At 40.3% G+C, this 15,708-nt stretch overlaps 1 long non-coding RNA gene across 5 annotated transcripts in view; it reads right to left on the bottom strand.

Annotated features, from left to right (window-relative positions):
* Positions 1 to 15,432, bottom strand: part of LOC110260712 (uncharacterized) — a 33,061-nt gene extending 17,629 nt beyond the window's left edge. The window contains exons 1-3 of one of the 5 annotated variants that reach the window (XR_002344056.2): positions 14,714 to 15,127; positions 10,979 to 11,032; positions 6,589 to 6,748 (exon numbers count right to left, since the gene is read on the bottom strand). This is a non-coding gene — a long non-coding RNA (uncharacterized LOC110260712). Of the gene's footprint in view, positions 1 to 6,588; positions 6,749 to 7,989; positions 8,467 to 10,978; positions 11,033 to 14,713 lie in introns of those variants that run through there. The other 4 variants (XR_014803665.1, XR_002344055.2, XR_014803664.1 and 1 more) reach the window with 4 other exon arrangements.
* Positions 15,433 to 15,708: the final 276 nt, after the last annotated feature.

Genomic DNA, 15,708 nt, shown 5'->3' with positions numbered 1-15,708 from the left:
CCTTCACCACAGCTCACGGCAATGCTGGATCTTTAACCCACTGAGCAAGGCCAGGGATCGAACCCACAACCTCGTGGTTCCTAGTCAGATTCGTTAACCACTGAGCCATGACAGGAACTTCTGCTGAGAACTACTTTGAACTAAGGACGAGATGTGATCCATAACCCAACTGTATGTATGGAATGAGTTTACCTTCTGATCCAAACTCTTGGTAAACAACATATAAACCTGTATGAACTTTGCCTTTTTTCCCATAAAAATGTTTACCCATTTCCCGCCAGTGGGAGGAACTATTATGGGTTCCTCTTGAATCTGTGATCCTTGAATTGCAATTCTAAGACCCCAGGAAATCTGCCTTTTTGTCTTTTATAATTTGAGGGTCCTTTTGGTTAGTTGTCACAAAGCTAATAAATGGTAGAGGCAGGAATCTAACTCAGCCAGCTAGGCTTCAGAATCCATGCCCTTAGCTATTACCTTAGGAACATGAGTGGGGTGGAGGAGGGAACTTAAAGAAATAATAACTGCTGCAATTTATTGAACATTTATGTATTGAGTACATTCAATCCTCAGAACCACCCTCTAGACTATTAGCATCCTCATCTGCTAATGAGGCACGTAGAGGCTAATTAATGTAAAGAACCCTGAAGTCCTGAGAATTTTCCACATGGCCCCACCATGTCTCTGCCTAAAGTCATGCCTCCCATTGGTTCTTGCATGGCATCTTAGTTGCTAACTGTTCCTCCCACTCATCTTGATAAATCCAAGTCTCCAAAACAAGAGCTACTAATCTGCAACAGTTCTCTCCACTTCTAAGAAGCTTTTCTGACCAAATAGTCCCCAAACTAGCTGAATTTTGGCTGACAATCCCCTCCTCCATCCTAGCTAAAATTCTATAAAACTCTTGCTCCTTCTTTCTCCAAGATGGACCATTCCTTAGCTCTTTCAAGAGCCTTCTCAGGCCTGACTTATTAATTAATTAATTAATTAATTAATTTATATGGCCACACTCATGGCATATGGAAAGTTCTATGCTGGGGATTGAATCTGAGCCCCAGCTGTGGCCACATCAGATCCTTTAACCCACTATGCTGGGCAAAGGATAGAACCCGAGCCTCCAAAGTGACCAGAGCTGTCAGATTCTTAACCTACCATACCACAGTGGGAACTCCAAGGCCTGACATTTTGAAAGTAAACTTTCATGCTAATGTTGCTCTGGCTGTTTTTTTCCACATTAACTTTCCAAAAGCCACATGCCTAGGAAGTAATAGAACTACTATACTGGTAATTTTCATTTTAAAAATGACTCATTGACTTGTTTGCAATTTGAAATGCCCTTTTTCATGGAATTGATTTCATAGTCTGAAGCCAGCCCTTTAGGCTGTTATAACCACTCTGAATTGCCAGAAGTAGAGAAATAAATCAGTAATGAAGTGAAAGATTGGAATTGAGTAAATGAAATAAGTAAGTTTTAGCAGAATGACCGTATAATTTCTTGTTCAACTAAGAGACATTGTAGAGTGAAAGAAGAGCTATTAATAATTATACAACGGAATTCCCTGGTGGTGCAGTGGGTTAAAGATCTGGTGTTGTCACTGCTGTGGTGCAGGTTCGATTCCTGGCCCGGGAACTTTTCTGCATGCTGTAGGTGTGGCAAAAAATTATAATAATAATTATATGAGGACTACAGGTATAAACTGGGACTCTCCTGGACACACTAGGACACATCTTCTCTCTAGGTTTAGATCAAAATTGAATGACTTTGAGCAAGTCATCCTAACCTGCTTGAGTCTCAATTTCTTCATTGCAAAATGGGAGAATTGACACTAGCTAATGGGGTGGTTGTGAGAATTGAGAATGTATGGTGCACACCTGAATTTGTAAAGTACCATAGAAATATACATTTTTAATACTAAAAATTGCTACTATACCAACCTGAGGTTTTTTGGTACATTAGAACACTGTTGCACTGTGTATTAATTGTGAATTTATGTTGCTCTCCCTATTAAGGTAGTCTCTTTTCAACTGTGGTGAGAGGCCAAGAAAGCAAACCAAACAGTAAGAGGCCATGGGCACTCCATCCCCTCGCCAGGGCACACCAACTACTTAGAGAATAAACTCTACTTCCTTCCAAAAATTTTTTCTTTCTTGAAACTGAATGCTAGATCCATTAATCTAATATTCTATAATGAGAATAATAATTTGCTTGTCTAATAAACGTAAGTTGTAACCTGCCTGCACTGATCAAGCTCCCTTTGGTTGTTCTTACAATCTGCATACCCCTCAAGCTTCACTTAGCTTAGACAATATATCTTAAGACTCTTAACCACCCCTGCTAGATAACACCTCTGACATATGGGTCACTATGGCAACAGTTGCCTAAGTCGTTTTTCAGCAACTTAGAGCTAGTTCTTACCTGATTCAGACCAGTCAAGACCACTGACCAGTCAACTGAGCTTACGTGAGTGTTCGATCGATGACTTTTTGACATCAGAAGGTCAAAACTCTACCCTCAGAACATAGTGATGCAGCCACTTTCTGAACATGCATCCTAATAAGAGCCATGAAGTTCAACTATACTTGTGCAGACCACCACCTATCTCACCACCTTACCCGATGCCTCAGACCATGCTGCCTTTTTATCCTACAAATATCCCTAAACCTTATCTTGATGGAGGTGGGCTTGAGACTTGTTCTCCTGTCTCATTGCTTGGCTGCCTTGTAAGTAAATCTTTTCTTTGCTGCAAATGTCAACATCTCAGTGATCAGCTTGCTGGGAGTCAAATGAAACTAGTTCAGTAACACTTTGTTTAATAAAATGAATCAGTGTTGGTGAGTGAAACATCAAATTCATAAACACAAACCCCAATCGCCAAGCCAGTCAGAGAAAAGTTCCCTGGTATTCAGTCCCCAGTCCTGGAGCCCAAGCCTCAGTTTACCTAAACTCTGCACTCAGGTTATCTTATCCTTTGGCTACAACTCAAACATCTCCAGATCTTCCTCCAGGGTGGCACTAATTAGATCAATGTTTTTCAGCCTTTGTTGACTGTTCATTTCTCATTTTAATATTATTTTTATGAAGTTCTTCAGTGGCCTAGCGGTTAAAGATCCAGTGACGTCACTGCTGTGATGTGGTTTGATTTCTTCCCCCCAGAAACTTCTGCATGCCATGGGCATGAGGAAGCCCAATTCTATAACAACCAGTACATGCCTGGGGATCTGTTTTGTGGAATTCATGCACCCCTTAGATCAATTAGAACACTTGTAGCCAATTAGCCAGTGTATCCTTGGCTTAGTGGAGATCTGGTAGTATCAAGTCTGAAACACAACTTGGTTTCCATTCTCTTGTCTCATGGTCTGAGAGCCAGCTATTCAACTTCCTTCCTCCACATTGCTGAGCAGGGCAATTTCCCCATAGAACTGAAGGTCCTCCAAATACCAACATCTACATGACCTTGTTCTCAATTTTCCAAATCTTTTAACCAGATAAAGTTATTATTTTCAATTCTATGTGTGTTTACTACATACATTTATTCATGTATTTGACAAGTGTTCATTGAGCACCTAGCAAATGGCAGTCATTGGACTAGGTCTAGGGATAAATATTGAATAAAACTCAATTTTTGCTCTCAAGAAATTTATATTCAGTTGGGAAACACAAAGGACTGCAAATAAATAAATAATATATCAAATGGTAATAGGTGCCTTGGAGAAAGAATACGATAGAACAAAGGGAATAGGCAGTCTGGTGATGGGAGGCAGAAATACAAAATAGTATATAGGGTGGTCAGAGAAACTTCACAATGAAGGTGACATCTGAATAAAGACCTGAAGAATGTGAGGGAGGAAGCCGTATGAAGAGTCTTCCAAACAGAAGGAAGAGTAAGGGCAAATGTCCTGAGGTGGAAGCATGCTTGCATTCAGGGAACAGAAAGCAAGCCAGTGTGGCTGGAGCTGAGGGACCAAGGGGAAGACTATAAGGAGATGAGGTCAGGATGATTAGACCTAGGTTTTGGTTTTAAGATCCTGAGTGAAATAGAATGTCATGGGAGGTTTGGAGGCAAAGTGTAACATGATCTGGTTTGCATTATAATAGTAGGAAGAATAGTTGCAGAGAGGTTAGCTGGGAAGTTATTGCAATAATCTGCACAGGAAATGGTGATGACTGGAAACAGACTGGTAGCAGTGAAGTGATACAAAATGGTCAGATTATGGATATATTACATTTTTAATTTAAAGCCAATAAAACTTGTTAAAGGATTCAGATATAGTTTGGAAGAGAGATGTCAAAGGCCACTCTAGAATTTCTGCTCTAAACACATAAGAAAAAGATGTTCTTCACTGAGATGGGAAGAGAAGGAAGAGGTTTGGGAGGAAACTGGAAGTTTATTTTTAGATAAGTTGAGATTTTGATGCCAAGCTGATGTTCAAGTGGATATGTTGAATACGCAGGATTTCAGAGGAAGGCTCAGGGTTGGATGTATCAACTGGGGGATTATCAGCTTGTAGAGGAACTTTAAAACCTTACAACTAGTTAAGCCCATCTAAGGAGAAGAGAAGACAGAGATGGGACGAGGTCCAAAGAGTGAGTTTTGTGGCACAAGGAGAACTTAGAGTCTTGGGAGATATATAGGAATTAGCAAAGAATACAGAGAAGTAGCAGCCAGTGAGATAAGAGGGGAATCAAAAGAGTGATGACATCCAAGCTAAGGAAAGAAAATGGTCATAATCACACTCTAAAATAATACACTTTTTTACTTTGTTACATGATGTAAATGTACTTGCTTATCTCTTTCCCTAGACTGTTGTATTTTTGAGGCCTAGGAATACATCATGTCCATTACTCTATCTCCAGGGCTATAGTTAGCTCAAGACCTACCACACTTCAATTTTTCTTCATGGGAATACTCTTCCTTTTATTTTTTTCAGAATAAAAATTTTGAAAAAAAATTTAATTAGAGAAAAGTTGAAAGAAAAGTACCATGAACCCTGGAACCCCCTTAACCTAAATCATCAGTTATCAGTAAATATGATCCTATTTTCTTTTCTTTGACCATGCACACAGCATATGCATGTCCCCAGCCAGGGATCAAATCTGAACCACAGCTGCAGCCACACCAGATCCTTTAATCCTCTGTGCCAAGCTGGGGATAGAACCCACAACTCCATAGCAACCCAAGTCATTGCATTTAGATCCTTAACTACTTGTGCCACAGCGGTAACTCCACTATTTGCTTTCCTCTTTTTCTCTCCCTTTGAAACTCAGTTACAGATATCCTGACCTATTATTACACCTAAATAATTTAGCATCTATTGTTTAAGAAAAAAATATTCTCTTACAAAACCACAGTGCTTACCAAGTGCAGGAAATCTAACATTGATACACTATTATTATCAGTACATAGTCCATATGCAAATCTTGCCAATTGTTCCAATAGCCCCTATAACAATACTTCCTTTTCACACATTTCGTGTAGTTCTAGTCCCTGTGTCTCTTCAGTCTTGTTTAATCTGGAACAGTTCCTCAGATTTTGTCTTCTATGGCTTGATATACATATATATTTCTTTTATTATGACTGCATATAGAAGTTCCCAGGCTAGGGGTCAATCAGAGCTGCAGCTGAGACCTACGCCACAACCTCAGCAATGCTGGATCCAAGCTGCATCTGTGACCTATGCCACAGCTCAGGGCAATACCGGATCCTTAACCCACTGAGCAAGGTCAGGGATTGAACCCACAACCTCATGGACACTATGTCAGTTTCTTAACCCACTGAGCCACAATGGGAAGTCCAGCACTGACATTTTTTTTAAGTATACAAACCAATAGGTTTTTAGAGTAGGATTTTCTCAATGATTCCAAGTTTTTAGATTTGCTCCATTTTAGGCAGTTAATACATAAGTGATATTATATGCAAATTAGAAACTTAATATTGGTTGAAATCCCTCTTAAAGTAATTAACTAGTTTCTTATAGGAAGATGTCAAGTCAGAAACTGAGGGGTCTGAGATAATCCCCTACTTGCAGAGAGCTAGAAAGGGGAGGAGGACTGGGGAGAGGTGGAGAGAGAGACCCTAGTAGAAACACCAGGTCTCTGGATCAGAGATCAGAACTTTATTTATTCACAGGGCCAGAAAAACATTGCACTTTTTGTCCCTCAGGCATAACACCCCTCAGGTGACACAGTGAGAGCTTGGGGGCTAAGCCTACATGTATGGAGGGATCAAACTGTAATTGAAAGACTCTGAAATATGAATCTAGGGGTTTATATAAAAAGAGAAAACCATTTCTTGTTCCTTTTCCTGAAGAAAGGGAGAAATCTTTGTCCTGATGTAAACTAATTTTCCTTAGGAATGGAAGGGCAAGAGTATTGGAATCTTACTCTTTGGAAACTAAATTCTCTAAATTGTATAGAGAAGATAAAATCAACCTCTCTGAAATTACAACCAGAATTTTTGCGTCTTTTAATATGTACACACGTAAGGAGCTAGTTCTCGAAATCCTTCCCAAGGTCTCTCTAGGGAGGAGGAAAATTCCCCTATCCTGGAATGCAAGGCTTTGACTCTAGGTAAGATATAGAAGTTTTATTACCCTATTAATGGCAGCAAAAGGCTTGGCAATCAAGGCTGTAAAGAACAAATATTCCTGGAGGACATAAAAGCAAAACTTCTCATCTTCACAGTAGACCAGTATCCATGTTCAAGACACTAGGATTTTTCAGGAACACAGAAATTCAGGGAACACTTATTTTCTGAAAGACAACAGTGCAAAATTTCAGAATGGGCAAACATGGACATCCTTTCTTCACCATTTCCTTTTTTTTTTTTTTAATGACCGGGCCTGTGGTATGTGGACGTTTCCTGGGCCATGATTCAAATCCAAATCACAGCAGTGACCAGAGCCACTGCAATGACAATGCCAGATCCTTAACCAGCTGCACAATAAGATAACTCCTCCCTTTTAATGCATCTTTTCTTTGACTTTTGGGACTTCTCTGAGACTCTATAACTTCAATTTGGGGGTATGAAGCACATTCTGCAAATATTCTATGCTGCAAGACATATCCCATGTCCCCAAATTTTAAAGTCCCATATATTTAGGGCAAAGAATCATTAGAAAGAGAGCAAATTAACTTAAAATTAGCTATCGATGAATTACATGATCTTAATAGTGTGGTAGACTTTTAAGAGTACAAATATCTATCCCACAGAGGTGAAGGGACTTAAAGAATGAAGTGAGGTAAAGTTTATTGTAATTTGTAAAATACCATATACATGAATCTCAATTTGTATAATAATTATTACCGATACTACTACACTGAGGCCTGGGTACAGGGCAGCATCGTATTTTTGTTCACGGCTTGTGTTGACATTTAGTACACAGGCCTTTACTTTCCTGTTTTCTGTCTCATGGTCACAAGATGGCTGCTGCACCTCCAGACTCACATTTATATACACTCCTCATAGAAAGAAGGATGTGAAGTAAAGGATTTCTTTTATTCAGGAAGGGACACTGTCCTCAGAAACTACTACCTTCATCTTAGTGTGTAAAAACATGTCACATGACCAGCCTAGATGCCAAGGAGGATGGAAAAGTGTTTTTTGTTTTGTTTTGTTTAATCTTTTTATGGCCACATCTGTGGCATATGGAAGTTCCTGGGCCAGGGACTGAATCTGAGCCACAGGTGTAACCTATACTGCAACTGCAGCAATGCCTGATCCTTTAACCCACCGAGCCAAGCCAAGGAACAAACCTGTGCCTCCACAACCACTGGAGCTGCTACAGTAGATTCTTAACCCACTGTACCACAGTGAGAATTCCAGAAAGTGTTTTTAATTGGGCACAGAGCAACTTCAAATAAAATCAGGGTTCTATTAGGAAGAAGGATTGGGTTGGGGGTAGGGAGTAGATATTGTTTGAGCAGACAACTAGCAATGTTTGCCCCCATCTAGCAATTTTACCTCTAGTAATTTATCCTACAATTATACTCACCTCTCCTTGCAGAACCTGTTGGTGCCTCCACCTAGTTCCCTGGGGAATCTTTGTTACCATTTTGCTGGGCCCATCCCCTTAAGGCTGCCCTGAGATATGAGAGCCACCTGGACCTGACATGCCTGGAGTCCTGTGCTGCTTCCATACTCCCCCAACCCCAGGGTAGCCCAGAGCCAGTGACTATCTATGTTGGGGTACTTTGTTCTGATCCCTAGCCTAAAGGCAGAAAGATTCTGCTTGAGTTTATGCTCCAGAGCTCCCTGTAAGAACAGGTATATCTAGACCCCCTGAAACCACATTCTTGCTTCACTTCTTCCCCTTCTATGTCCTGCTTCCCTCACTTTCATAGGTTTTTCCCTAAGAATGTTCTCCTAACAAGTCCTTTGCACAAGAATCTCCATCAGCATCTCTACTTCTAGGGAGACAGACCCAAGACACACATGCATGAGATGACTGTTAGGGCCTACATGGGGGCTCATTGTTAAAATGGCTTATTGTGCTGACCTCACAAATAAAATATGAGGTCACAGTGACCCGTGAGACTGACCGCCTTGCTCAAGCGACACCCTGTTTTCACCGCTGGTACCTACTTTCCCAAGACTACAAGACCCGCCTACCGTGGGACCCTGCACACCTCCAGCTTTCTCAAGATGATGAGAAAGATTATGTCCCCCTACCATGGGACACCTCCAACTTTCTCATGACTACCTGACCACCAGAGTCCAGCTGCAGCTAAAGATAAACTAACCACTCTCCCTTCAGGGGATCCAATTTCCTATCCGCAGGGTATAAGAAGGATCTGTCAGAAGGGTATAAGAAGGACCTGTTAGAAAGGCAAGTGGCTGGCTCTTCTCAAGGGTCAGTCACCCTCTCCTTTCCCTTAATAAATTTCCTTCTCTTTGCCTGCCCACCCGGCTCATTCTCCTTTCCTCTGCACTCGCCTTACAGTGACAACATTGCTTCATTATTTGTAACAGGAAAAGAGCTAGCATGCTAAATGTCCACCACTAGGATACTGGTTAAATAAAGTGCCATAACATATAAAATTGAATACTTGGGAGTTCCCGTCGTGGCGCAGTGGTTAACGAATCCGACTAGGAACCATGAGGTTGCGGGTTCGATCCCTGCCCTTGCTCAGTGGGTTAACGATCTGGCGTTGCCGTGAGCTGTGGTGTAGGTTGCAGACGCGGCTCGGATCCCGAGTTTCTGTGGCTCTGGTGTAGGCCGGTGGCTACAGCTCCGATTGGACCCCTAGCCTGGGAACCTCCATATGCTGCGGGAGCGGCCCAAGACCAAGAAAGAGCAAAAAAAGAGCAAAAAAAAAAAAAAAAAAGAGAGCAAAAAATTGAATACTTGCCATGTAAGCTGTTAAAAAGAATAAGGTAGGGGGCGAGGGATGGCCTGGGGGTTTGGAATTGGTATCTGCACACTGAGGTATATAGAATGAATGTCCAATAGGGACCTGCCGTATAGCACAGAGAACTCTGCCCGATATTCTGTGATATTCTATGTGGGAAAAGAATCTGAAAGAGACTGGATATGTGTATAACTGAATCACTTTGTTGTACAGCAATTACTACCACCTTGTAAAATCAACTATACTTCAATAAAACTTTTTGAAAAATTAAAGAAAACAAAAAAAAAGAATTAAGGTAGCTAAACTCACACCATTGGTTCCTCTGGGAAAGAAACTGGGGGTTGAAGGACAGGTGGGAAGTATGTATTTCACTGCACCATTTGTTCTTTTTGTAGCTGGAACAATTTGGTTGTATTGCATATTTTTAAAGTAGAATTAACATTAAAAATTAGTGTGGATTAAGCAAGGAAATTGATACTTAAATGAAAAATCCCCCAGTACATATACAATTAAATGACTCTAAAAAATAGTCACATTTACTAAGAGATTACTCTGTGGGCTCTGCCTTCTTTTATATCTAGTTTTCAAAGTCATCTATTGCCAACACCAGCTCAGCAGGTGAGGTCTGAAGAGTGGGTGCTGTGAAACTTAAGAAAAAGTTAACATAAAACAAGACACAAAGACATTTATCTTAATTTAAAGTGGGAACGGGGCGGGTGGGGGGGGGGAGGCACGACACCTCAAGGTCTCAGAGACCAAGAGCGCAGCCTCAAGAAACCACACTGCTTTTATTGTGCTCTTTAGGATTTCATCAAGTGAGGAGGGGGTTGTAGGTGCCAGATATAGATAGTTCTTTTATTATTTTAAAAGTTCTTTTATTATTTTAAAATTCACATAGCTAGTAGCTGGTTAAGCTTTTATTCTGACCTTTAGGCATTTAAAAATCATTAGCATTTGAGGAAGCTTGGCATCAGCTGTCTATGCATAGCATCTAGAGAATCATCATTGTGCTTCCGCAGAGGGCATGCCTATCTGCAGCAACCCAGTGTGCCTAAATTTGCACCTTGTTCTCCTTGCTGATGCATATTCTGCTAATGACTGCTCATAAACCCCCTGGGGCCATGAGTTTCCTCTTTCTCTTGTTTTAACAGGACATACCATGCTGTGCAAATGGTGGCGTGCCAATCTGCACAGGTCTGGCATGTCTAGACCAACGCATTATGTCCTCATTCAGCTGACCACATAAATAATTTATGCCTTTTGGTCTTTGTTCTTAAGCTTAAGTTATATGCCAGCACTGCGACTGTTTTTTTTCAAGCAGGAATATGGGGTAAAGTAAAGCAGGACAAGATGGAGTTTTCAGCATAGAAAATAGAAGGAAAGAGGCTACAAAAAGATTGTAGAAACATGTCTCCCAACAATCTATACTCCATCACCTCATAATCCTCTGCCACTTAATCCTCTGCTGCTGCAATCTGGCTTCATCCTCTCCTCCAAAATGACTCACAACCAAGATTATCCATGACATCAGCGACTCCTTGCCTTTAAATGAAGTGGTTGCTTTTCAAGCCTCATCGTCAATGTGTCTCAGCAGCAGTCTGTGGCATTATGCTCTCCTGGGTTTCTACTTACCTCGTCATTCATTTCTTCTTCATCTCCTTAATCAGTTTATCCCCTTCTGTCGGTCTATGGACAAATACAACACCAGTTTTATGGCACCTCCTCTGAGCTCCTATTTTCAACAGCATATTTAACATTTATGCTTGGAGAGCCCAGTGAATGGCATCACCATTCACCTGAGTTCCTCTTTCAGGAAAATGGGGATCATCTTTTCCCTTTAATGCTCATATCGAATCAATCACCAAATCCAATCCATTTTAATGTTTATTTATTTATTTATTTATTTATTTTTGCTTTCTTGGGCTACACCCCTGTGGCATATGGAGGTTCCTAGGCGAGGGGTCACATCGGAGCTGTAGCCACTGGGCTACACCCACAGCCACAGCAATGCCAGATATGAGCCTTGTCTGCAACCTACACCATAGGTCATGGCAAATCCAGACCCTTAACCCACTGAGCAAGGCCAAGGATCAAACCTGCATCCTCATGGGTACTAGTCAGGGTTCGTTATCATTGAGCCACAAGGGAACTCCCATTTTAACTTTTAAAGGTGTCTCTGATCTGTTCATTCCCTCCATCTGCATTGTTGCCATACTGTTTTAGCTACTGCCATAGTCTCGCTCCTGGTTTAGTGCATTTTAACTTGCCTTTCAACTTGCCTTTCAAACTCTATCTCCTCTATTGCAGTGATCACACTGCACCCAGAATAATCTTTTCAACATATAAGTTTAATGCACTCCTTTCAAACTTTGCAATGGATTTTCAGTAGATTTCAAATAAAATCCAAATTTCTCATCAAGGACTCTAAGGCTACATGATCTGGACTTTGGCTGTCTCTCCAAATGTTTCAAAGCATTATCCCTCCAGCATCCTTTGATTTCCTTCCTCAATCCTGGGCCATTATTTTTAATTTTTTATTTAACTAATTAATTTACTTTTTATTTTTTGCTTTAGGGCCGCACCTTCAGCATGTGGAAGTTCCCAAGCCAGGGGTTGAATCGGAGTTGCAGCTGCTGGCTATGCCACAGCCACAGCAATACAACGAAGGATCTGAGCTTCGTCTGTGACCTACTCCACAGCTCATGGCAACACTGGATCCTTAACCCACTGAGAGAGGCCAGGGATCAAACCTGTATCCTTATGGATACTAGTTGGGTTTGTTTCCACTGAGCCACTTGGGAACTCTTATTTGAGCTCTTAAATATTGCTATGCATGGAGTTCCCACTGGGGTGCTGTGGGATCAGTGGCATCTCTGCAGCACCAGGATGCAGGTTAGATCCTTGCCCAGCACTGTGTGTTATAGGATTTGAAGTTGCCATAGCTGTGGTGTAGGTCGCAATTGAGGATCAGGGGCCCCCATATTCTGCTGGGCAGCCAAAAAATAAATAAATAAAAATAAATTAAAAAAAAAAGAAGAAAGAAAAAGAAAAGAAAAGAAAAACTGCTACGTAAATTTCTTCTTCAGTACCTTAGCATATCCTATCTGTTCTGCCTGTAAAGTTCCCTGCCACCTTATATTTTGTTAATAGTTCTCTTTTTTTCGAGTTTTAGTGTAAATGTAACTTCTTCAGCTTTAATATTCCTGATATTCTAGGTAAGTTGAGGTCACTGTTATATAATTTCCTAGTGCCTATATTTTTTCCTTTATAGCTCTTATAAAAATTTGTAATTTATTTGTTGGCCTGATTCCTCTAGACTGGGGATCAGCAAACTATGGCCCATGGGCCAAGTGTAGCTCAAGTCTATAAATAAACTTTCATTGGAACACATCAGCACCCAATCATTTATGTATTGCTGGTATAGGCCCTACAGTATTTACATTCTGGCCCTTTACCAAAAAAAGTTTACTGACATCTGCTCTAGACTAGACAGTAATCTCTGTTAGATTAGGGATACTATCTGTTTTGCTTATGTCTTCCTAGCACACTACTAAAAAAATTGAAGGACTCCTATAAAAACTGATTACATAAATGAGTGGTAATCACTCTGCTAAGTAGTTTACATAAAATATTTTAGCCTTTACAACAATTTTATGCAATAAGCAGTATTTTTTTTCTTTCTTTTTCTTTTTTCATTTTGGACCCACCAGCAACATGTGGAAGATCCTCGGCCAGGGATCAAACCCATGCCGACATCACAGCTGTAACGTTAATGGATCCTTAACCCACTGCACCACACAGGAAATTCTAAGTAGTATTTTCTACACTTTATAGATGAGGAAACCCTAACCCTAAGATCACATAGCTGACAAGTAGCAAACCAATATTTGAATTAAGTTGTAAACTATTTTTCTTCTACAGATTTTATTGAGAAATGATAAATTGATATGAAAACTCTTCAGGGTAGAAGACCTACAGAGACATTTCTCCAAAGAGACAGATGGATGGCCACAAAAAGATGCTCAACATCCCTAATTATCAGAGAAATGCAAATCAAAATTACAGTGAGTACTACCTCACACTGGTAAAAACGGCTATCATTAATAAGTGTACAAATAACAAATGCTGGAGAGGGTGCAGAGAAAAGGGAATCCTCCCACACCATTAGTGGGAACATGAGTTGGTGCAACCACTATGGAAAACAGTATGGAGTTTCCTCAGAAAACTGAAAACAGAACTGCCATATGATAAGGCAATCTCACTCCTGGGGATATATCTGGACAAAACTATAATTCAAAAAGATACATACACCCAATGTTTATAGTAGCACTATTCACAAAAGCCAAGATATAGAAACAACTTAAATGACCATCAACAGTGGATGGATTAAGATGTGGTACATAAATGCAATGAAATATTACTCAGCCATAAAAAAGAATGAAATAATGCTATTTGCAGCAACATGGTGCAACTAGAGATTATCATACTAAGTGAAGTAAGTCAGAAAAAGACAAATATAATATGATATAATTTATGTGTGCAATCTAACACATGGCACAGATGAACCTATCTACAGAACAGAAATAGACTCAATAAATGCTTGAGAGGGTGTGGAGAAGAGGCAACTCTCTTACACTATTTGTGGCAATATAAATTGGTGAAGCCACTATGGAAAACAGTATGGAGATTCCTCAAAAAACTAAGAATAGAACTACCATTTGATCCAGCAATCCCACTCCTGGGCGTCTATCCAGAGAAAACCATGACTCAAAAATATATGCGTACTCCAGTGTTCATGGCAGCACTGTATACAATAGCCAAGACATGGAAACAACCTAAATGTCCATCGACAAAGGAATAGATAAAGAAGATGTGGTACACATACACAATGGAATGTTACTCAGCCATTAAAAGGAATGAAATAATGGCATTTATAGCAACATGGATGGACCTAGAAATTATCATGCTGAGTGAAGTTAGTCAGTGAGACACCAACATCATATGCTATCACTTATATATAGAATCTAAAAAAAAAAGGATACAGTGAACTTATTTACAGAATAAAAACTGACTCACAGACTTTGAAAAACTTATTTATGGTTAACAAAAGAGTCAGGTTGGGAAGGGAGGGGATGGACTGGGGGTTTGGGATGGAGATGCTATAAAACTGGGTTGTGCTGATCATTGTACAACTATAAATGTAATAAAATTCATTGAGTTACAAATCATTTGTAGATCCTCCTGAAAAGTGGTGGAGTCTGTTTCCCCAATATGTTAGTCAGGGTTCTCCAAAGAAACAGAACCAATAAGATAAATATAATTAGAGACATAAATATAGATAATAAACATAGGTATGAAATAGCTCACATGCTACAGAGATCAAGAAGTCCCAGGGTCCACCATCCGCAAGCTGGAGAACCAGGAAAGCCAGTGGTGTAATTTAGTCCAAGTCTGAAGGCCTGAGAATCAGGAGGCTGATGGTGTAAATCCCTATCTAAGTTTGAACATCCAAGAACCAGGAATGCCAATGTCTTGGGGCAGGAAAAGTTGGATCTCTCAGCTCAAACAGTCAGAGTAAATTCATCCTTCGTTTTTGTTCTAGCCAGGCCCTCCAGGGATTGGATGATGCCCAGTTGGTGAGAATGATCTTCATTCAGTTTACTGATCCAAATGCTAATCTTTTCTGGAGACATCCTTACAGACACGCTCAGAATTTAAGTTCTGCCAGCTTTCTGGGCATTCTTTAGTCCAGTCAAGCTGACTTAGAAAATGAACCATCACGCCTACTCCTTGAGTCTTGGGTTAATCTTATGACTTACTTTACACAATAAAATGTAGAAGTGATGATCTATGACTTCCAAATTTCAGCCTCCAAAGGGCTTGTACTTCTGCTCTTGCTCTCTAAGAATTGTGCCCTGAGACTACCATGTAAAAAAGCCTAGCTTAGCTTACTGGAGGATGAGGCCATGTACAGAGGTGCACCAGTTGACAGCCAATGCAAGTGCCAGCTACGTGAAGGAGACTGTTTTGGACAGATTCCTGTAGCCACATGAGTGGTTCCAAGCCAGACCAGTAGAAGAACTACTGAGATGATTCTAGACCAAATTATGACCAACAGAATTGTGTGCAATAAATGGATGATGTTTTAAGCTACTAATTGTGGGAGGTGGTTTGTTATGAAACACAGGCTAATTGAAACAAGTTTGTATCAGAACTCAAAACATAAAGTTGCTAATTAGGGTCATCGGCGTACAGTTTGGTCCTCAGCTCACAGATGTGGAAGTTTTAAATAGTTTACAAATCCAGAATTGGTCAAACTCCATGAATACCTTGAAACTTACCAGAAAATCCAAGAAAGAAAA

Source organism: Sus scrofa, chromosome 5 (genome assembly GCF_054392235.1).
Source record: "Sus scrofa isolate SSC_HxYL_T2T_F1_AM1 chromosome 5, Sscrofa_HxYL_maternal_Yorkshire_Landrace_v2.0, whole genome shotgun sequence".
Taxonomy (NCBI): domain Eukaryota; kingdom Metazoa; phylum Chordata; class Mammalia; order Artiodactyla; family Suidae; genus Sus; species Sus scrofa.
The sequence above is the reverse complement of the archived record's forward strand: the minus strand, read 5'-3'. Positions and strand labels throughout refer to the sequence as shown.